Source organism: Eurosta solidaginis, chromosome 1 (assembly GCF_040869045.1).
Source record: "Eurosta solidaginis isolate ZX-2024a chromosome 1, ASM4086904v1, whole genome shotgun sequence".
Classification (NCBI taxonomy): Eukaryota; Metazoa; Arthropoda; class Insecta; order Diptera; family Tephritidae; genus Eurosta; species Eurosta solidaginis.
Window position 1 is genome coordinate 206,789,034 of NC_090319.1, and position 22,836 is coordinate 206,811,869.

Here is a 22,836-nt window from a genome sequence, read left to right on the forward strand (position 1 = left end):
TTTCCACAATAACTATCTAGGTCCTAATGAGTCATATAAAATACATGGATGCTGATTTCGTGGCAATTAAAAAAGTAAGTTTCTCGGTCACTGTGGCTGTCGTTGAATTGTTTGTATGCCACATACCGCCCGCCGAGCGTAACACACTAATTACAAACGTTTTTACGAGAACGAAATGTTCTGACAGAATTTGTAGAAATGGGCTCAGCCCCAGTTTATGGGTACTCTCCCTCGCGAACGCACGACATTCAGCCGTACATTCACAAATACTGGATTCAACTTCGCCGGACCCTTCGACATTAAAAGTTACCGCGTAAGAGGGTGTCGATTATCCAAAGGCAAAATCAATATCCTTTAGTGAATAGCTGTTATCTGTCCACTAAAGTCGATCCCGAATTGGCGATACATGCTTGAGAAGTAGTGTTGGACGTAAATGCCACGCAAATTGGCCCCACCGACAGACCCGCTGTTGTTATTCGTTGAATTGTTTGTATGCCACATACCGCCCGACGAGCGTAATACACTAATTACAAACGTTTTTACGAGAATGAAATATTCTGACAGAATTTGTAGCAATACATGCATCTAATGCAAAACAAACGGAGTATTATAGACTGGAGAAGTAACGAACCACATACCCGAGGGGTGGATTTTACTAGCAGCTTAGTTTTGTTTTGGCTAAGAATAAGCCCTTTGGTAAGATTTAACATGTTCAATAATGTGTGAAACAGATAAACCATGGCCATCTCCGTAAAGCCGTTTTGCTTTGCTAACATCAGCCCTCAATTGCACCTTGCTGCTGTTGTCCGGCTTAGCGGCGCAAAAATAAATACAGCACCTTATAATTTAATGATCTCAAATTGACAAATCGTATTTTAATGGAGCAAATACCCCATTCGCAATGACAATAAGGTTAAACAAAAGGCGTCATCTTCAATATAAGGCAACGTTAAATAAATATGTACATCTGTCATTTGGCACATTTGATTGCCTCGTTTAAAGTAATTCAAACCTTTTTGTTTCTAAGAAATGGTTCAAAGTATAGCCCTATAATTAGTCCACCTTCAATGCATCTATATATATCGCAATGTCAATGAATAATCACTACAGAAGCACACTTATTACCTCCAACTATTGCTCAACGGGAAAATGCAGCCTTCATTGGTAGACAAAGTGATGAATCCGAAGGTTTATCGAATTTGTTTTTGCGAATATGCGCCAAACTTCAAGAGATCTCGTCCAGAAAAGTTGTGTAGACCATTCCGCAATTTATTATAAATATCATCTTACATTTTTGGTCCGATCGTTCGCCTCGTGGATTTTTTCCTGCCTTGTCGTCTGAATGCTTATGGAAAATGACGTGTTCTTTTTCACACGCCATGTACCGGTTTGCAATTCCACCACAGCAATCACTACACACAATGGAGCGAGAAATGGAAGAGTTGCCATGTTAGCTAACTCGACCACACAATGGTGCGTTTCACTACGTCTCTGTCGTTGTCATGCATGTTTTTTTTAATCACAACCGACGACTACGATGATTACTACCAACTCCCCCACCCTTTAGGGTTCCAACTAAGAAAGTCGAAATTATCTTAAGAAAAGGAGAGAAAAATTAAACTTTATTCTAACAATAACCAACAACTTCAGAATCCAAGTCATGAAAGCAAAACACATAAAAATGAAAACCAAATTAAAGACAACTCACATTAACTTAATCCATATAACAACCTAATGCATACGTGTTCGGTGCCGAGACAGTGAAGGGGACGAAGTATACCGCTTGGGGCACTCCCAGCACCGGTACGGAAGCAATCTCATATGCCCATTCAAGTGGGCCACTAAACATAAAAAGCTGGATACGGTTCGGTCACACACAAGGCATTGGAAGGCACCATGCGGAGGCGGACCGTGGGGTGGCATCCGCACCCAGAATACGTCCTCGTAACTGGCGTAGAACTTACCATACCAGGCGTTGGTGTTCCCGCGAATTCTCACTGCAAGAGGCGTCCGCAGGGCTCGGAATACACTGAGGTTCATGCGCCGTAACCCCTCCGCCACCACCTGCTGCACCAGCTCGTCCGGCGCGTGACAGACATAGGAGCCCCTCCGCCGCTCCGGATACTGGACATCCGCCACCACCTGGATGGGCTCCTCATACCCAGCCTCCAAAATTGCTAAGAAGTATTGCATCGATTCCATTGTGAAACTGAAAAGAAAGGAAGAAACCATTAAAAAAACAAAAAAAAAAAAAAAATGATTAAAATTCGGTGATGAATTTGTTATACTTACGTTTTACTAGACTGAGAATCCGCTTGCAAATAACAACGTGGTGGTGATAACTTATCCACCACAAACCGCCGATAAGCGGACCCTGGAAAACTCCTGTTACCGGTAAACAACTGGATGGCAAGCGGCAGCACGACAATAGCATTCGCATTAGTGCTGCCAAAAAAAAAAAAAAAAAACACCGAAATCCCCAAGAGCAGTACCGAAATCCGAAAAACAGAAAAATCGGTACGGGACGTGTTTTTTGACCCATACGTACGCACAAAAATAAAAGCAAAAACCTGCTTAAAAAACTAATTATGCTCTCGTTTAAAAAAAAAAAAAAAATTTTGATTTTTGGATTTTTGACGTCGGTACTGCTTGTTTTTTTTTGGCTGGGGGGCAGGACTTGTTGTTTCCAACAACAAGCATTACAAACAGTCATGATTAAGGCTTCGGTACAAGAGTCCGGAAATGAAAATAATAAGTCCCGAAAATGGAAAAGTCAGCTGTTTCTACTGGCTTAGTGTGCTACTGCCCCAGTGACCTAGTTTGGTTTTAAAGGACAAGCAAATACATATATGTATATATATATATTCATACACCACAAATTCACCATACCAGCTATCAGCTGACCAATAAATACACGACAGGTTTGCACTTTATATTTAGCATAATGATACGCGCAGATGGAACACGTCGTGGAGAACGCATCGCCAATCTGCAAATTCATGTCAGTTGATGGTAAATAACGCATCTCCGCTTGGTAAAAATTGTATTTAATATCCCGGGTTGACCCATCCACTTCATATAAGCACAGACAGTTGGGGGACTTTGGAATTTAATTACGATTTTCGCTGTTCGTCATGAGCTTTCGCACACAATTAATTGCATCATTTCGTTGGCTTTTCACGCTTCTCTGAAAAGAAAAATTGTCGCTTCTAAGCACCGACAAGACATTCATAAGGGTGAACAGCTCCACGCAATGATAAAAATATCTATTGAATACCTTAAATACGCAAGGATCTAGGTGGGCGGCTTGGAATCACGTCCTTTCCAACCTCTCACTCATATCACCAGCTCCAGTAACTTTGCGCGGGTGGCTTGGAATGACGTCTGTTCCAACCTCCCACACACCGCAATCTTACTGGTTTTGATAAATATGCATAAGCTACTCGAAATCACGTCCATTCCGACAGCACTAATAATCATCACCCAACCAACCTCACGGCCACTCGCCTTGGCACCTCAATAAGATGCCACACCTCCTCCAACAAAAAAAAAAGGCAGTCGCCTGAGAGCGACACGTTACGTTAGACGCTGGAACGGAGACCTCAGCCTCTTCGTCCAGCCCAGGGAAACCTAAAAAAAACAAAATCTGCGATTCTGGAACGAAGACCTTGGCCTCTCCGTCCAACAAAAGCAGAAAACAAAATTTTGCCAGTCTGGAACGGAGATCTCGGCCTCTTCGTCCAGCACTACTGACCTTCTACTTCATATTACTGCATGAATTTCTATATTTAAGAGTTACGTATAAACCAATGGCAAGAAATATTCACTTCTATCTGTTCATAACCGCTAATTTTTCATCCTAGCTCAGGTGGCATGCTGAGCAAATCGGAAAGGATTCCCGGCCATTTGCGTCGCAGACGAACTCCTCATCTAAATTAAGTTTAGTGTGTAAGTCTTATATTCATCTTTCTCGTTTCAGCAGAGGCCATTGGCCGAAAACGATGTTGCGTATCGCAAGTGGGCCGGCATGTTTAGGTAGGATGCCTAACTTTTCCGCATCTGATTGCGATCCCCCCAATGCAACTCTGCAAATCGATACTCGATACTCGACTTAATTTATAACCACCCACACCATCACCGCCACATGCATGTGCATGCATGTACATGCACGTGTATGTGTGCTTTTTGTCAGCACTCATGCATATGCATGTCGGGGTTGATGTGTGGGTGCCTTTCCCCTCCAAAACGGAGGATTTTGCGGGTCAACGGTTGTAGCTTTCTATACAACCGGCCTCTTTGATTTTAAGAGCCAACCAGCTCACATCTGCCGCCAGCGATCTCTGCCGTTTATTTCTTAATTCTACATAATAAAACGCATCTATTATAACGAGAAATTCTCGTCTTCTCTTATTTATTTGCGCATACACCCGCTTATTGAGATTAACCCCGGTGCGCCCACCTATCTCCAGGAGCAGACGCACCCCGGCCGAACAATAACACTATTTTTTTAATAAAGCGCCTAAGGATATAATTTTTTAATTTTTTGATTTTGCAAATTTTTTAAAACCTTCAACTTTTGGAAAAATTTCATATTGGGCTTGGATTGCAGAACTTTCTTCTTCTTTTCCGGAACTCCAGAACCTTTGAAAAGCTAATCAGAACTCCACTTTCATTATTGAGTTTGAAAACTTTCGACGTTTGGAGAAATGTGATTATTGGTATTGGTTTTGCACAGCTTTTTTTTCTTTATTTCAGGAACTCCAGAACTTTGAAAAAGCTGCACAGAACACACATTTTTTTTAGATTAAAATTTTTTTTTTAATTCTCAACTTTTGGAAAAATGTGACTGGGCGCTATTTTGAAGAGCTCTTTTTCTCTTTTCCAGGAATACCAAAAATTTTGAAAAGCTACTCAGAACATCAATTTGTTTTTTAGTTTTGCAAATTTTTTTAAATTTCCAACTTTTGGAAAAGCGAATACTGGGCTTTGCTTTGTATAACTTGGCATGCACAATTTTCAAAACTTTTTTTTTATTTTAAAACTCAGACCTTTTTTCCTTAATATTTTAAAGCTACTCAGAACATCATTTTTTGTGACTATTGGGCCCGCCTTCCCAGAACTTTTTTTCTCCTTTTCAGGAACTCCAGAACTTTTTTTATTTTTTTTTTTCGACTTTTTTAAAAATGTGATTAGGCGTAATATTGAAGAACTCAGTTTCAGTTACTGCAGAACTTTTCGAAAGCTACTCAGACAGACCATCATTGTTTTTAATTTTGAGAATTTTTTTTTAAATTTTCGACTTTTGGGAAAAAGTGAGTGGGCGTTTGAAGAATTTTGTTTCAGCACTTTTTTCCTTTTCCATTGAAGAGGAACCCAGAACCAATTTGTTTTTTGATTTTGATACTTTTTAAAGTTTTCGTCTTTTTGAAATATGTGAACATTGGGCTTAGTTTTGCAGAGATTCATTGCTCTATTTCAGGAACTCTCGAACTTTGGAAAGGCTACACAAAACACCAATTTTGTGAACTATGTTTCAAAGTTTTAAATTTTGTGCTATGCGAAGTTGGCATACACAAATTTCAAAATCTGTTTTTTTTAACTTCAAAGTCAGAACAGCTTCTACTTTTCGGGAACTCCGGACCTTGTGAAAACCTACACGAATTTGTTTTTTTTTTTTCAATTAAAAATAATTTTAAATTTTTAGATTTTTGGAAAGAACTTTATCTCCTTTTCAGAAACTCCAGAGCATTGGAAAATCTGCACAGAACACTTTTTTTAATATTTTGGACTCTCACTTAATCGGATGCCCAAAAAATATGTACTCCGACAACGGTACAAACTTTGTCGGAGCGTCACGATCCTTGCGGTCAGAATTCAAGACTTTCATCTCACAAGCGCGAGAGAACGCTGTCTCAAAATACAGCCACCAGTCACTCACGTGGCATTTCATCCCTGCGGGCGCTCCCCATATGGGAGGGCTGTGGGAGGCTGGAGTGAAAAGCTTCAAAAAGATAGCCTAACCACACAAATTCACCTTCGAGGAATTCCATACACTATTGTGCCGCATCGAGGCATGCCTAAACTCGCGGCCGCTCAGCCCGGCATCCAATGACCCGACGGACCTAGAGCCGCTCACCCCAGGACACTTTCTCACAGGCAGTCACCTACTTGCTCCGCTAGAACCAGATGCGAGTGAGAGCTCTGCCTCGATGATCAATCGATAGCAGAAACTCAAAGCCCTCCATCACACTTTTTGTAAACGATGGAAGGTGGAATACCTATCCGAACTTCAAAAACGAGTGAAATGGAAGCATCCCAGACAAAATATAAAAGTGGGAGATCTTTCTGTCCTCAAAGAGGACAACTTATCTCCCAACGAATGGAGGTTAGGACGAGTTGTCAACGCACACCCCGGCGAAGATGACCGAGTACGCGTAGTCGACCTCAAAACCGAGAAGGGTCAAGTCAGACGACCTTTGGTCAAACTGATCCTTCTTCCAACGGAAGAGATGGATTGCGAGAAGGCTAAGAGCTCCTCCTAACAATCCCTCCATTCCTCCATATCCTTACTTAAAAAAAAAAATCAATACCAGCTCTCGTTCACCCGGGACGAGGCCAACCAACAACCCTAATGCAGATCCCACATCTGCCACAAACTTCTTTTTTTTTTATTTCAATCAAACCCAAAAATTTAAACCAAACCCAAACTCACCCGCTCCCCGGAGCGAGGACACCAGAAACCGCAGATCATATATCTGCCACAGAACACAAATGCACGAGGCCAACAGAATTTGAGTCTTCTTTCAGACGTTTTGTAAACGCTTATTTTATAAACCTAGGTAACGTTATTTCCCAGCCAGTATTTCCTTTTTTTTTTAAATTTTTTTTTTTGATTACAAATATTTAAATGCCATACCTCAATATGATTAAAACGTCCACATTTAAAAGTATCTCCAATTCCCAAATTAATGTATAGTCGGGACAAAAATGTACCTTCAATGCAAGCATTCTTTAGTCATCTCTTTATGATTCATCTTTCGAAACGCTTTTATTCATAATTGAGATCATTGTCAAATTAAAACTTTAATTGTGGTACAGCCATTTTTGGATAATCATATTTGATTATTTCCTCTGTTAAATTGTATGATAACTCATTATTTATTCCATTTTCAAATGTAACGTAATTTAATCTTAGATCTTCTGAACCATTAATACCTCCCCAACCAACATCGCCTACACGATAGGGAAACGTCATACCAACCGGAATCCCGATCAACATAGATTTTCCCTTATGCAAACCAACACTTTCACGTTTACTTGACTGTGCTTTTCGCTTTCCACAATAACTATCTGGGTCCCAATGATAATCTTGAGTCACATAAAATACATGGATGCTGATTTCGTGGCAATTAAAAAAGTAAGTTTCTCGGCCACTGTGGCTGGTTTCTTTTTGTTTGTAAAACGGTGACAGGCGCTCGTTGCTGAACTGACAAGGAAATAATTTATGTTCACAAAAAATCAATATCCTTTAGTGAATAGCTGTTATCTTTCCACTAAAGTTGGTCCCGAGTTGGCGGTACATGCTAGAGAAGTAGTATTGGACGTAAATGCCACGCAAATTGGCCCCACCGACAGACCCGCTGTTGTTATTCGTTGAATTGTTTGTATGCCACATACCGCCCGCCGAGCGTAACACACTAATTACAAACGTTTTTACGAGAACGAAATGTTCTGACAGAATTTGTAGAGAGAATTTGTAGAGAATAATCATCTTCAGAAATCAAAATTATTGGCGCGTACGGTACATAATGTAAAATTACTCCACGCTGCCACTAAAGTTCATCAGTCTTCATAAGACCTTTGTGCTCTTTGTGGACAAGCACATATAACTCGCCGTTGTTCAACCTTTCTATCCAAAGATTGCTTTGAAAGAAAGAACATCGTCGATAAAACTAAGCTGTGTCTCAACTGTTTGAGTAATCTCATGCATTATCACAGGGCACAAGCAGCAAAAACTGCATACAAAGTGGTCAGGGTCACCACACATTACTACATTTTCCACGGACTTCTTCAACAGCTCAATACGCACAGCTTTTCACACCAGCATCGGCTTCAGCAGGTAGGGCTTAGATCCACACCATCATTAGATACAAAACGTGGTGCACATGTCCACGAAACTTTAGCAGCCAACTCTGTACATGTGGACTCTAATCCATCTGTTAGTCATTTTCCAAACAGGTTCTTTTGGCCACGGTTTTAGTTTCACTACGGAACGAAGCCACAAATCAATCCTCCACATTTTATGCTCTTATCGATCAAGTTTCGGAAGGAACTATAGTGTAGATAGCCAACAATTGCAATACGAAAACGTGCAAACCACTTAATGTGCCACCCTGCGTCAAAATGCGTATAAACTTTAATCAACGAATTTTCTAATTGTTGCTGATAACGCAATTCCCACGATTTAGTACAGATGTGTGTGCAACGTGCGACCAAACCAAATTTGTATTTAGGCTAATTTGCTGATACTGCATTTCCCACAAACCACACAAATCAACACAAATATGAAGGTGCATATTTGTGTCGATTTGTATGTAGATATGTAGGTATGTACAGTTTAAAGCAAATGTGTATGTACGTATGTTTAGTGTGTAGGAACTTTAATGAATAAGAAATTGTTTAGAATAATTTAGCATAAAAAAACCGAAAACTTACACTTGGTGTTGCAATACGGCACCACACAAACTTCTTTGAGTGTTACTTTCATTAATTTCAAACCTTACATGGCGCTCCTGCCTGTCTTGAGCTGCTGAAACTAAACCGGCATTCTCCTTTCATTCATTTACTATTTTGATTTGCTGAATTAAATCGGCAGACTCCCTCAAAAAAAAAAAAAAAAAATAATAATAATAATAAATCCTTCGTCTTCTGCTTGTAATATATGCAGACCTCGTTTAAAAATCACTAGTACTACATCTTTATCTAATAATTAATATTGATTTGTCGATGATGAGTCAAATGATTAATTAAAGGATTTATTGGCGCCACCAAAGTTTCCAAGACCGCCACCACGTTCACGACGATCGCGATTACCGCCGTCACCTCGGTTACGATCACCACCACCAACTCCTCTCCTTGCATGACCCCCACCACCGCCTCCACGGCCACCGCGACGATCACCACCTCCACGACCGCCGCCCGGAGAGAAGAAAAAAACATATGCATAATAGGGTGGAATACGCATAACGGAGTGGAATAAACACAAGATCCTGGCCTGAAACAAACAAGTGTAATCCCGCAGCAAGGGAGATAATTAACAAGGAGAACGAGGAAGCAGCCGAAAATATGCATTAGTTAAGTAATTTATTATTTAAGTATTTTTATCCTCATATTAGAAGCATATGGCAACCTAACGGCTGCCAGTTTAAGGGCAAAAAGTAGATTTCTGCCAGTAAATTTAAGAACATTTTTTTTCTCCTTTTCAAATGAACGCCATTAATAATCAAGAGGAATTTGACGCAGTATTCTTGCGTTGTAGTAGACCAATTGTAGAATAGAAAAAAAGTTAAAAATATTAGAAGGAAAAAAGTAGTAGCAAACCCAGTAGGAATAGAAACTGTAGAAGAAATTAAGCAGAGCCCTAAAGCTATTAGAATAGAGGAATATAGACGTAGGATAAAACCAAAAAGGAACCAAAGATTCCAAAACCTACTAAAAGCAAAAGAAAGAGAGGAGGAAAAAGGTTTAACCTAAAAAGGGCTGTAGCCATATTATATCAAAAAATTAATTTAACAACAACACGGAGGAAAGAATCCGCTTAAAAATAAGATTAGGCAATTAAAAGAATTATAAAAGGAATTTTTTTTAAAAGAACATTTTGATATTTAATTTACAATGCCGACCAAAAACCCAATCTCCTGGCTTGAGAACAAAATAGAAAAAAGGGACTTAGAAAAGGAATTACAGTGGTTGAAAGGATTTTGGAAGGATATTGGAATGACTAAGGAGCCAGATATGGAGGATGTTATTAATCCTACTACAAGGATCGAGGAAACCAGACGCATGTTGATAATGTATAACCTTAGAGATCATAAATAAAAATAAATTTAAAAAAAAGAACAAAATCTCTGTATATATCTTTTTGACAATGGGAGTCCAAGAATCAAAAGTTAGTAATCCAAATGCTAACGTGGTAAACACGGTTCAAATAATAGACCACACTGAAGCATTGGAAATCATAAAAATTTACCTCCTAGTTATTGTCGTTATTAGTGCTGTGAACTTATTTTTGAGATGCTATTTAACACACAACAAAATTTTGAAAAAGAAGTACCAGAGCCGAGCAGACGGTCTGGAAAAAGTGTAAATTAAAAAAAAAAAAATCTTTTTCTCAATGACTGCAAATCAATATACTTCTGAAATAGAAAAACTTACAAAATCGTTGGAAGGAGCATACATATCAGATGGACTAACACCAGAGTTAGCAAACAAATATGGTACACAATCAGCTGTAAAAGCTATGTGCAAAAATTGCTTCAATCCAAAGTAAAAACTATCATGCAAGCTGGAACGTTCACCACAATGAACGAAGCTATATCAAAATTTACTAACAGTTGGACAGAAGTAACTGAAAATCTAAATTCGCTTTTACATATTCGCCAACAAAATCATTTCCGAGGTAACTTCCGAAGGAGTTATCAAAACAATAATTATAGACTTTGTAAATCTCTTCAAAGCCTTTTCTCCCGGGAGTGGGAGTCGAACTCGCACTCCTACGATAGTTGAAATGGTTGTAAACGCATTCAGCTACGACTCCCACTCCCGGGAGAAAAGGCTTTGAAGAGATTTACAAGGTATAATCGAAACAGCTGTCGCCTTGTCCGTCCTGACGTCACGTTGTTTAAATTTTTCCCAAATTATTAAATAAATTATAAAATTAAAAAAAATTGCTTCAAATAAATGTTTTCATATATTTAGAAAAGCAATATGGGCAATCCCCGATTATTAAAATTATAGACGCAATCAGAGGCGCACTTTCAATAATTATAACAATAATAATAATAACAGACCAAATAACCAAAGATCTGGTCGAAATTTCGGATCACGAGGATCTAACCGCAATAATACCAGAAATATCCGAAATGTTACCCAACAGGAAAGCCAACAAAGCTATTGAGGTATAAATTGAAAACATATAATTTTTTATTTATTGAGGTGGAGCAATAAATAAAAAATTATATGTTTTCAATTTATACCTCAATAGCTACATATATTCCAGAACAACTCTCAATAATTCCATTTCAAGCCTCCTGATCGATACAAGAGCAGATATTTCAATTATAAAAAAGGATGAAATTGACAGCAATGTCACAATTAATAATTCACAACACACAGATTTAAGAGGAATTGGTCAAGTTATAACAAGCACTATTGGCACGGTTAAAGAAGACTTAAAAGACGATTATCTATTAACTAGACACAAATTTCACGTAGTAGAAGATAATTTCCCAATCCCATGCGATGGAATATTAGGATTAGATTTCACTAAAAATATAATTGCTTTTTGGATTATCAAAAAGGAGGTGACACTCTAATACAAAGACCATATGATTACCAAGAAAACATAATAATTCAAATGACTAATGAACCATCAATCAATAGCATTTCAATTCCCGCAAGATCAGAAGTAGTTCTATAAATTCACATTAAAAATAATAATTCCGAATTACTAATTCCAAAACAAGAATTATCTGAAGGCATCTTTATTGCAAACACTTTAGCGAATTCACATCAAACATTTGTTAGAATTATAAATGCAACAGATAAAAATGCAAAACTCCAAGATTTCAATATACAAACAGAAAATTTGATGATTATACAATAATAATAATAAACTTGAAAATGAAGCCAACAACAAAGAAAAATTAGAAAGACTGAGTAAAACCTTTCCACGCTTTGCAAATAAATCACTTAACACATTATGCGCAGAGTTCATTGACATTTTTTCATTAAAAACAGAACCAAATACTACTAATAATTTTTACACAGAAAAACTTCACATGAAAGTGAATACCAGAAGCCCATAAGAGTGAAATTAATAAACAAGTAAAAGAATTAATTAAATACGATATAACAGAACCTTCAATTTCAGAATTTAATAGCCAATTCCATTGGTGCCCAAAAAATCACTTCCAAATAAACAAGAAAAAAGTTGGATAATGGTTGTTGATTACAGACAAGTAAATAAAAAGCGAACTGCAGATAAATTCCCGTTGCCAAGAATTATGTTATACTTTTTCCATGCTTAAATTTAATGTCCGGTTTTCACCAAATAGAACTCAGCCCAGAATTAAGAGACGTTACATCATTTACCGCCGATAATGTTACATACCGCTTTAAAGACTACCTTCTGGCCTCAAAGTAGCTCCGAACTCATTTCAGAGGATGATGACATTAGCATTCGCAGGCTTAAAACCATCACAAGCATTTTTATACATGGACGATCTAGTCGTATTAGGATGCTCCGAAAATCATATGATAAAAAATTTATGGGATGTTTTCGCAACTTCTAGGAAATATAATTTAAAATTACATCCGGATAAATGCCTATTTTTCAGCCAAGAAGTAACTTACCTTGGTCGTAAATGCACAAGCAATGGAATTTTACCAGACCCCAAGAAGTTTGAAACTGTTAAAAACTATCCGACACCTAAAAATGCGGATGAAGCAAAAAGATTCGTTGCATTTTGCAATTATTACAGAAGATTTATTCCAAAATGTGTAGAATACTCTAGAATAATAACAAGACTTTGCAAGAAAAATGTAGTTTTCGAATGGACGGAAGATTGTAATAAATCCTTTGACTATTTCAAAGATGCGTTAATAAGTCCTAATATTCTACAATATCCAGATCTCAGTAAACAATTTTGTATAACAGCAGATGCTAGCGACTATGCTTAGGGTGCTGTTTTGGGTCAAGAATACGAAGGAAAGGAGCTACCAGTTGCATACCCTTCTAGGTCATTTACAAAAGGAGAAATTACCAAAGCCACAATTGAAAAAGGATTAGCGGCCATTCATTGGGCCATAACATATTTTAGACCATATGTTTATGGTAGAAAATTCTTGGTCAAAACAGACCATAGACCCTTAACATTCCTACTTTCGATGAAAAACCCTTCATCAAAATTAACTAGAATCAGATTAGATTTGGAAGAGTATGATTTCGAGGTCGAGTACATAGCAGGAAAAGAGAATTATGTAGCAGACGCATTGTCACGAATAGATATCAAAAATTTAAAAGAAATGTCAGTACAAGCATGTAGAATAATGAAAGTTACGACAAAACCGGAAACTAAACAAACACCCAGTAATAAAACCAGTAATATAAAAAATAAAAGTCACAATGAGAACCTTAATATATATGAAGCGCTAAATAAATGTGAAGTAAAAAGGCTAGTCCAGGGGCCCTATTCAGTAACTATGCGTTTTCAAATGTACATTTTTCTTTCATACAAATTATATGTGTACATTTTAAAACTCACAGCTCGTTTTCGATCCTCCGAAATTATATTCAAAAAGGGAAGGAAAATTTGTAGCGAAATAAATATAAAAAACCTAATTGTTGACGCGACGATTTACTTAGGCCAATTATTTACCAGGCTTATGGAAGAAGCCGGCAATTTAGGAATTGGAAAAATACAGTTGTCCTTAGGAGACAAATTGTTTATGAAGGTACATATTTGTGTCGATTTGTATGTAGATATGTAGGTATGTAAAGTTTAAAGCAAACGTGTATGTACGTATGTTTAGTATGTAGGAACTTTAATGAATAAGAAATTGTTTACAATAATTTAGTATAAATAAACCGAAAATTATTTTAATAAAAACACTTACACTTGGTGCTGCAATACGGCATCACACAAACTTCTTTGAGTTTTGCTTTCATTAATTTCAATCTTTACAGGACACTTATTTCTGAAAATACAGTTCAACGCTTAGGCCTTCAACGTCATTCTACTTCGCAGACATCTGTGGAGTTGGTCCCAGGGCCCTGAGCCAGTCGAAATTTGTAGTTAGCTTCACTATACATTCTTGCCTCGTTGAAAATTTTGCTGTTCCAATCGAAAGCGCTTACGTGCTGACTCATCTCACTACGGCACTGCCAAGTCGGCGCTGTATTCCACAAGAAATGGAACATATCGTTTAGACGGTTAAGCGCCAATTAAGTAAGTAAGTACGAATCGATTCTTTCCCACCTCCTGCTATCAAGGTGCACTGCCATCATACTAACATTGAATTAGAAGCGATTGTGCAAAAATTTTACGACAGCGAAAACACAATGTCAGAGCAAGTCAAATGGTGCGAAGAGTATTTTGCAAAACCTATGTGAGACAAGCTAATGGAAAGTACGACTTCCATTAAAATCTATTTACGACCCTAATAAAACTTTAGGCCGATCCAGACAAATCACACTCAATTGTTTTTTACAACTGGACCGTAAATTTCAGCGCGACGGTACATTTCGTTCTCAATACACGGAGGGTATAGATGACTACTTTCACTGTAACCAAATCATTCCAGCGACGTCCAGCGAAGAACAACATTATTCGCTGACTGAAACAAATAAGTCTACGTTTAGCTCCTGCGTCTTACCACATCATGCATTACTCAAGATGGATAACTCCACCACGAAAATCGGAATCGTTTATGATGCTTCTTCAAAAACGTCAAATGGCCGCTCGTTAAATGATTTGTTGTGCACTGGTCCACCATTACAAAATGACCTACCCGCATTTATTCTTAACTGGCGCTTACACAAATTTGTTTTTATAGCTGACATCCAAAAGATGGACTGATGCATTGACATGCATCCAGATGATGCGCATTACCAAGGAATTATTTGGCGAGCTGAGGATGGAGAAGTCAAGAATACGGCCTCATTACGGTTACCTTCGGCACGGCCTCAGCTCCATATACTGCAATAAGGGTTATTCACCAAATTGCACGCGATGAGAAGGGCGTTTTCCCCTCGCCGAGGATATTTTACTGAAGGATATTTACGTAGACGATGTACTCAGTGGCACCGTCGCTAAAGCAATACAAATGCGCACCAACTTATTTCAGCCCTCCGATCTGCTGGTATGGAACTACAGAAGTGGTCAAGGAATACGCCTGATCTATTGCAATCCATTCCCATGGAGCATCAATCATTTAGTTCAAGTTGTCAACTCAACTAAAACCAAACGGTTAAAACTCTGGGATTACACTGGCAGCCAATAACGACTTGCTTACGTTTTCCTTAAATTTTCCAATTTATTTTATAAATTTTAAAATTAGCGACTAACGATCTGTGTTAGGTACTATAGCCCGAATATTCGACCCACTCGGACTTTTAAGTAGATAACTATTGTTGCAAAGATAGTTTTAAATGAAATCTGGACATTAAAATTTACGCGCCACGACGGAAAACGGTCGGGTCTAGACTGGGACGAAGAGCTACCGTCCTCAGTTGCAATCGCTTGGGGCAATTTCGTTGCGGAGCTTACTCATATAGAGTATATTGCCATAACTCGATGGCTTAACTACACTTCAAACATTCATTCCTTGGAATTACATGCCTTCTGCGATGATTCATCTGTTGCTTATGCAGCGGCCGTATATTTACGAATACAATATCTGCACGGTGGGAGTCATACCCATCTGATTACGTCCAAATCCAAAGTCACACCCAGTAATCCATTTACCACTCCATGACTCGAGCTATGTGGAGCTGTATTTGCCACAACATTGCCAAGTGGGCACAACACATTTACAACAGCGCTGTGGTGAAATCCCAACATATTATTGGACTCTTGCAAGTATCATTTTATACTGGGTCACGGCTGATATGAATAGATGGAAAAACTTAAGACAATCCGGCCGACTGCGCAACAAGGGGTTTAAACCCAACCCAGTTGTAACAATACAAAGTTTGGTGGCAAGGGCCTGCTTGGTTGCGGAATGATAAATCGACTTGGCCTGTTTCCTTCATGAACCTCGAAGAAATCGACAGCACAATGACAGAAGAAAAACCGACTAAGATATTAACGTATACGGCTATCACACACTTTGCACTTTGTAACAGCTTGTATTCTTCGATTTTTTCATAATCTCCGCAAACCTAAGGTTGGCGGCAAAAATTACGGACCGCTCACAGCTAACGAACTGCAACAAAGTCTCTACCGAATTGTTTACGGACCGCTCACAGCTAACGAACTGCAACAAAGCCTCTACCGAATTGTTTACTAGTACAGTGGGAAGCCTTTGGAGCCGAAATGCGATGCGTCAAATCGATTGCCAGCTTGTCTACCGATAGTACACTAATAAGTTTAACGCCATTCATAGACGCCAATAAAGTTCTTCGCATTCGCGGTCGCTTAAAACATTCCAATCTGCCATCCGATCAAAGGCACCCTATGAATTTACCAAATAGTCATCATTTCACGAAATTACTAATTAACTTCGCTCATCAAATCAATTTACATGGTGGCACGCAATTATCTCTACCATACATTCGACGGCAGTTTTGGATAATACGTGTCCAAAAGACAGTGCATAATCAACTTCGACATTGCATCACGTGCTTTCGCAATAAACCCCAGTCATTGACCCAATTAATAGGAGACCTACCCGCTCAGCGAGTTAATCCCCCTCAACGCGCGTTTATAGCAACTGGAATCGACTACACAGGTGCCATTGAATTGAAATCGTCGAAGTATTGAGGGAACACAGTATCGAAGGCTACATTGCCATATTCATCTGTCTGGCTACGAAGGCGATGCATCTTGAAGCAGTCACCAGCCTGTCTACCGAACATTTTTTATTGGTTTTACAGCGATTTATTGGACGACATGGACATTTACGGTGACTGTGGCACTAACTTCATTGGTGCAGAAGCCATTCTGAAAACCAATTACCAAAAATTTCGAGATGAATTTGAACGCGAAGTAATTCCCAAACTAACTGAGCAACATATTCAATGGCATCTAAATCCACCTCATTCCCCCAACTTTGGCGGGCTTTGGGAGGCCCATGTAAAATCCATCAAATACCATTTAAAAAGAGCCGTCGGTGGAACGCGACTGACATATGAACAGCTATCAACCGTTTCAATTCGTATCGAGGCATGCCTCAATTCGGGGCCATTATGCCCACTAACCCCAAATCCCGATGACTTGTTGGTGCTCACTCCGGGACATTTTTTAATAGGGGATGCCTTGGTGTCTCCACCGGAAACATCGGCTGCAAACAAATCTTTGTCTACACAATATTTTGAACTGCATCGTTTGGTCCAACAGTTTTGGACAAGATGGTCCACGGGTTGGCTCTCCAAGCTCGCCCTAAGTGGAGACAAGAAGAATCCATTTTATCGGTGAGTGAACTTGTTTTAATAAAGGATGGCTGGCTGTGCTCCAAGCAATGGCTGTTAGGCCGTGTCACGGATCCGACAACCTCGTTCGGGTCATCACTGTTCTCCCACAACAAGCGATCGGTTTCTAAAATCTGCAGATTACCGGTCCCAACTTCCGACGAACACCTAATTGATGCCGCTTTATCTTCTAACAGGTGTTGTAAACCTTCATGCACCTTATTATCGTCAGCTAAATTTAATTTCAACCAGAAAGGTAGGGTGCTCCTACCTCTTCCACTTGCTGCAGACAACCATATCTCTATTTCCACGATACTACACAGCAAAATTTTTCCAAAAGTCGAAAATATTAAAAAGATATCAAAATCAAAACAAAAATCAAATTGTTGTTCTGAAAGACTTTTAAAAAATTTGGGATTTCCTGAAAAGGAGAAAAAAAGTTATGCAAAACCAGGCCCAATATTCACATTTCTCCAAAGATCGGAATATTTAAAAAGGTTCTGAGCAGCTCTTTAATTAGTTCCTTAAAGAAGAGAAAAAAATATCTTGGTTTTATATTGTTTTTGTTACAAAGAAAATGATTGTGTAATTTGTGTATTCCAACCTTAAATTGCATAAATTTAAAAATTAAAAAAAAAATATTTTTAAATGAAAAAACAAATTCGTATAGCTTTTCAGAAGTTCCGGAGTTCCTGAAAAGTAGAAACTGTTATGACTTTTAAGTTAAGAAACAGATTTTGAAATTTGTGTATGCCAACTTCGCATACTCGTAGCACGAAATTTAAAACTTTGAAACAAAATAGAAAAAAATAGTGTTTTGTTTAGCTTTTCCAAAGTTCGGGAGTTCTGAAATAGAGAAAGGAAGTTCTGCAAAACTAATCTCAATATCCACATTTTTCAAAAAGACGAAAACTTTAAAAATTATCAAAATCAAAAAACAAATTGGTTCTGCATTCCTCTTTAATGGAAAAAGAAAAAAAGTTCTGGAACAAATTTCCTCAAATGCCCACTCAATTTTTCCCAAAAGTCGAAAATTTAAAAAATAATCAAAATCAAAAACATGATGGTCTGAGAAGCTTTGGAAAAGTTCTGCAGTAACTGAAAAAAAGTTCTTCAATATTACGATCAATCACATCTTTAAAAAATTTGAAAATTAAACAAAAATTTTAAACAAAAAAAATGTGTGTTTTGAGCAGCTTATCAAAAGTTCCGGAGTTCCTGAAAAGAAGAAAAAAGGTCCTGCGAAGGAAAGCCCAATAATGACAATCCAAAAGTCGAAAGTATTATAAATTTTGCAAAATAAAAAAAGACGTTCTGAATAGTTTTAAAATAGGTAGGAAAAAGTTCTGGCTTTCAAAATAAAAAAAAAGGTTTTTAAATTTGCGCTTGCCAAGTTATGCAAAGCAAAGCCTAGTATTCGGTTTTTCAAAAGTTGAAAATTATAAAAAAAAATTTAAAATCAATAAACAAATTGAAGTTCAAAATTTCTGGTATTCCTGAAAAAGAGCTCTTCAAAATAACGCCTAGTCGCATTTTTCTAAAGTCGAGAATTTAAAAAAAAATTACAATCAAAAAAAGAATATGTGTTCTGTGTAGCTTTTTCAAAGTTCTGGAGTTCCTGAAATAGAGAAAAAAAGCTGTGCCAAACCAATCCCAATATTCATATTTCTCCAATAGTCGAAAATTTTCAAAGTCAATAATGAAATTGGTGTTCTGAGTAGCTTTTCAAAGGTTCTGAAGTTCCGGAAAAGGAGAAGAAAGTTCTGCAAAACCAAGTCCAATATTGACATTTTTCCAAAGTGGAATGTTTTAAAAAATTTGCAAGATCAAACAAAAATTTATTCTGAGCAGCTTTTTGGTAGTTCCGGAGTTCCTGAAAAATTAAAATTGTTCTGGCTTTTAAGTTAAAAAATAAAATAATTTTGAAGAAAGTAAAGAAATTTGATGTCTGTGTAGCTATTCCGAAGCTCTGGAGTTCCTGAAAAGGAGAAGAAAGTTGTGCAAAGCCAAGCCCAATATGACATTTTTCCAAAAGTCGAAGGTTTTAAAAAAAAAATAAAAAATTATGTTCTGAACCGCTTTATAATAAAAAATAGTGTTATGTTTAGCTTTTTCAAAGTTATGGAGTGGAGATATCCGCCGCCGATAAACGCCGCCGCCGATTTTTGTCGTTTTTCGCACGCCGCCGCCGAATGTCAAGAGTAGCCCTTAAGTAGGGTCTGGGGCGTAAACACTCCTTTGAAATGATTCTTACCTCATAATTAAGTTGATGATAAATACACGTATGAGAAATATTTAAAAATCACTTGGGCTCACATTCTAAACATCTGTTTTTTATTTGCGAAACTATACAAAAGCGTCTGAAATGTTAATTCTGATTTTCATCCTTCAACACACAAGTCTCCCGGTTTGACATTTCCTAAAGTTGGCGGCCCTATCCATAACTAGTCCCTTGGAAGGAATCACATTGATTATACTTAGTCTATCCATCAAGTTTAAATATCACCTACACGATACGGCTCCTTCTACAAATGAGGCTTTGTCCTTCGCAAGAACACTCAAAGTGTTGAAGCAAAAGCTTTCCCAAGACAGTCGAATTAATGACCATGTGTGCTACTACCCTAGCGTAGTGGACAGTCGAACTAGTCTGAAAACTGAAGCTACGCGGTCATCCATCTTTCAACTAAAAATCATTTTGATTTAACGAAGACTATTGAAATCAATGTGAACACAAATGTCTGCAAACTTTTGTCTACATTTTAAAAAAATGTATCCAGGGTCCTTGTAAAATTGTAATTATGTAGATGCGCCGAGGATTATACGATTTTCACCCATGAGTTACGCAATCACATCCACTTGTGCTTGTGATTTCAAGGGCGGCATCTTTGGCTGAATAGTCACTCCCTATCATTTCAAGGTGTTTCTCTGGTGTAGCTGGGCAGCATAGCGCGACAAAAACATCCTGTAGAAAGTTCGAAGCAAATTAAGACGAAAATATGATTTGAGTAGCGCTTATGCTCAGCGCCTAAATTAGATTGATTTTTATTCATGAATACTTTCTATTTTATAATAAAATTACTTACCATACTATTACAACATTTGCGTACAATACTTACACACTAAGAATAATTACTAGCTAGTTTTAGTCCTTTTATTTGCACTATTCACTCCACTGCACTCACCTCGAACAATAGTAGCGAAAATAAAATCAAGAGAAAAAGGATTTCCAACTTTAATGAAGGTATAGCAATTAGGTTCTTTAGATTAGAAATTATTTATTCAACAAATTGTAGCTGCGATGGCGCGAATCGACCGAGTCTTATGAAAGCTATACAAATTGTGTTTTATATGTAAATGGGTGTGTGTGTTTTGACAATTTATGTGTGTATGTATTAGTGTTGAGGTGTGGTGTGTTAAGTAGGTGGCAGAGTTGCACCTGCCAGTGTGCTGATGTTGCCACGCTCGTTTTGCCATCCCGGCCCTCCTATGCGAGTGATCAGCCTAGCAATCGTTGTAGCTGCTGCAGGGTTGCCACGACGTTACTTAGCCCTGATGGGCAACGGATGAGCGATAGCGGGCCCCTGGATGGGTCCACTGCCTTGGATGCTGGTTCTGCTGCCAATAGGGACGTGGTGCTTGTGGATGATGATGAGTGCGTGGCCGTTGACGCACGTTTTTACGTGGTGATGGCGCGACGGGGACGCTGCGCCTTGATGTCCGTTGGAACAGGGTATGGTGTGGCCTGTCCCACAATTGGCATAATGTGGTGGAGGTACACTCCGTCGTTGCATGCCACAACGGCAAGCAATTTAGGCAATGGCCGTGCGCTTGTGCCACCTGCTGCCGTTGAAGCGGCTGCATGCCACGAAATATTGCGCATAGGCGTAGCGCATGTGGGCGGTGGCAGAGTGGGCAGCACACGCCATGTGCCACTACCGGATCCCTTTTTGGCGTTTGCGGAGTGGCCGCTATGTTAGGCCTCTGCGATGCAGGACGACGACTTTGGTCCGGTGGGCCCGTTGCTCGGGGTGCAGTGGTGCGCGGCGCTGCTGTCGGGGTTGCGCGTGCTCGGGGCACGGTAACCGCTGAGCGGATGGTGGGTTTTGGGGCGGCTTCATCCAGTTCCAAGTCCATGATACCCTGTATGGAGCAAGAATGGACTTTAATGTCTCATAAGGGTATATTGAGTGCTTGATAGAAGCAGCTTTATGGACATATGTAAATATATAAATGTAAATATTTTATTTATCATTTAAGCGGTTTTTCGATTGGTTTTTAAAGCATATCCGTTTAGATAGGTTAATTTGTTAAGGTTTGGTTTATTTTTATGCTATTAGATCTTTGTGTGATCAATATTATCGGTATTAGGGCCGATAGGTAAAAAGCAAAGCTTTACGAGTGGCCGAGTGAGTGTACCGTTTTGCGTACGCAGGTCAAATACTCGGTTGTGACCGTCGGAGCCATAATGTACCTTTTCAATGCGACCTAGCCGCAATTCAGTTGGAGGGAGACATTCGTCATGAATTAGGACGCATTCTCCAATTTTCGGGGCTTCTTGTGTATTTTTCCACCGATATCGTTTAAGGAGGTCTTTTAGATATCCCCCTTCCATCGGCGACTGAATTCGTGATGGAAAATGATACATTTGAATGCAACACTGATAAATATATCTAAATGCAGCACTGAATTTGACGTTTGCTTTTGGGGATACGCTTGTCCGTCGGTGTCCGATTTTTGCCTGCGCGCTATAATTTACCTTTGACTCATAAATTACATAAAATCAAATAGTTATCAACTTTGTATTGTAAGTTTCTAATAATAAATGAATTCGAAATTATAACAATTTTCTGGCGACGAGAAAAAAAAAAATAAAAAAAGAACTTCCGAGCAGTTAAAGTTAATTTATTAACAAGTGCGGCATCGCAATGGAAGTAGCAATTGAGAAGCTGCTAAAGGAACAGCAGGACTTCTTAGTGGATGTTTTGAGTACAAATAGGTCGTGGATGATCGCACAATTGGAAGAACAAAAAACAAATCTAACGAAGTTGCAGGAAAATGCACGTGCGCCGACCATAACCTCAACACCTAACATAGTAGTACCAGCATTTCCACCTTTCGTACATATAAAGCAAATTTTTGAGTCATATATAGTGCAATTAACGCAGCATTTTGAAGCTTATGCGGTCAAAAAACCAGAGCAAAAACGAGCATTTTTACTCTCGTGGATTGGAGCGGAATGCTACGAACTTCTAACCAAGTTGTTTGGGACAGAAAACATTCAAAAGCAGACTTTTGAATGCATCGTAACAAAGTTGTCTACGCATTATAAAGAAAATGTTCATGTACTGGCTGCAAGATTCGAATTTTTGTCGTCGAAAATGAAGCCAGACCAAAAATATGCAGAATGGGTTGCAGAACTACGAGGA

The 22,836-nt window shown here is 38.5% G+C and overlaps 1 protein-coding gene across 1 annotated transcript in view; it reads left to right on the top strand.

Annotated features, from left to right (window-relative positions):
- Positions 1-22,836, top strand: part of LOC137239534 (acetylcholine receptor subunit alpha-like) — a 1,517,845-nt gene that overhangs the window by 1,367,031 nt on the left and 127,978 nt on the right. The window lies entirely within an intron of this gene.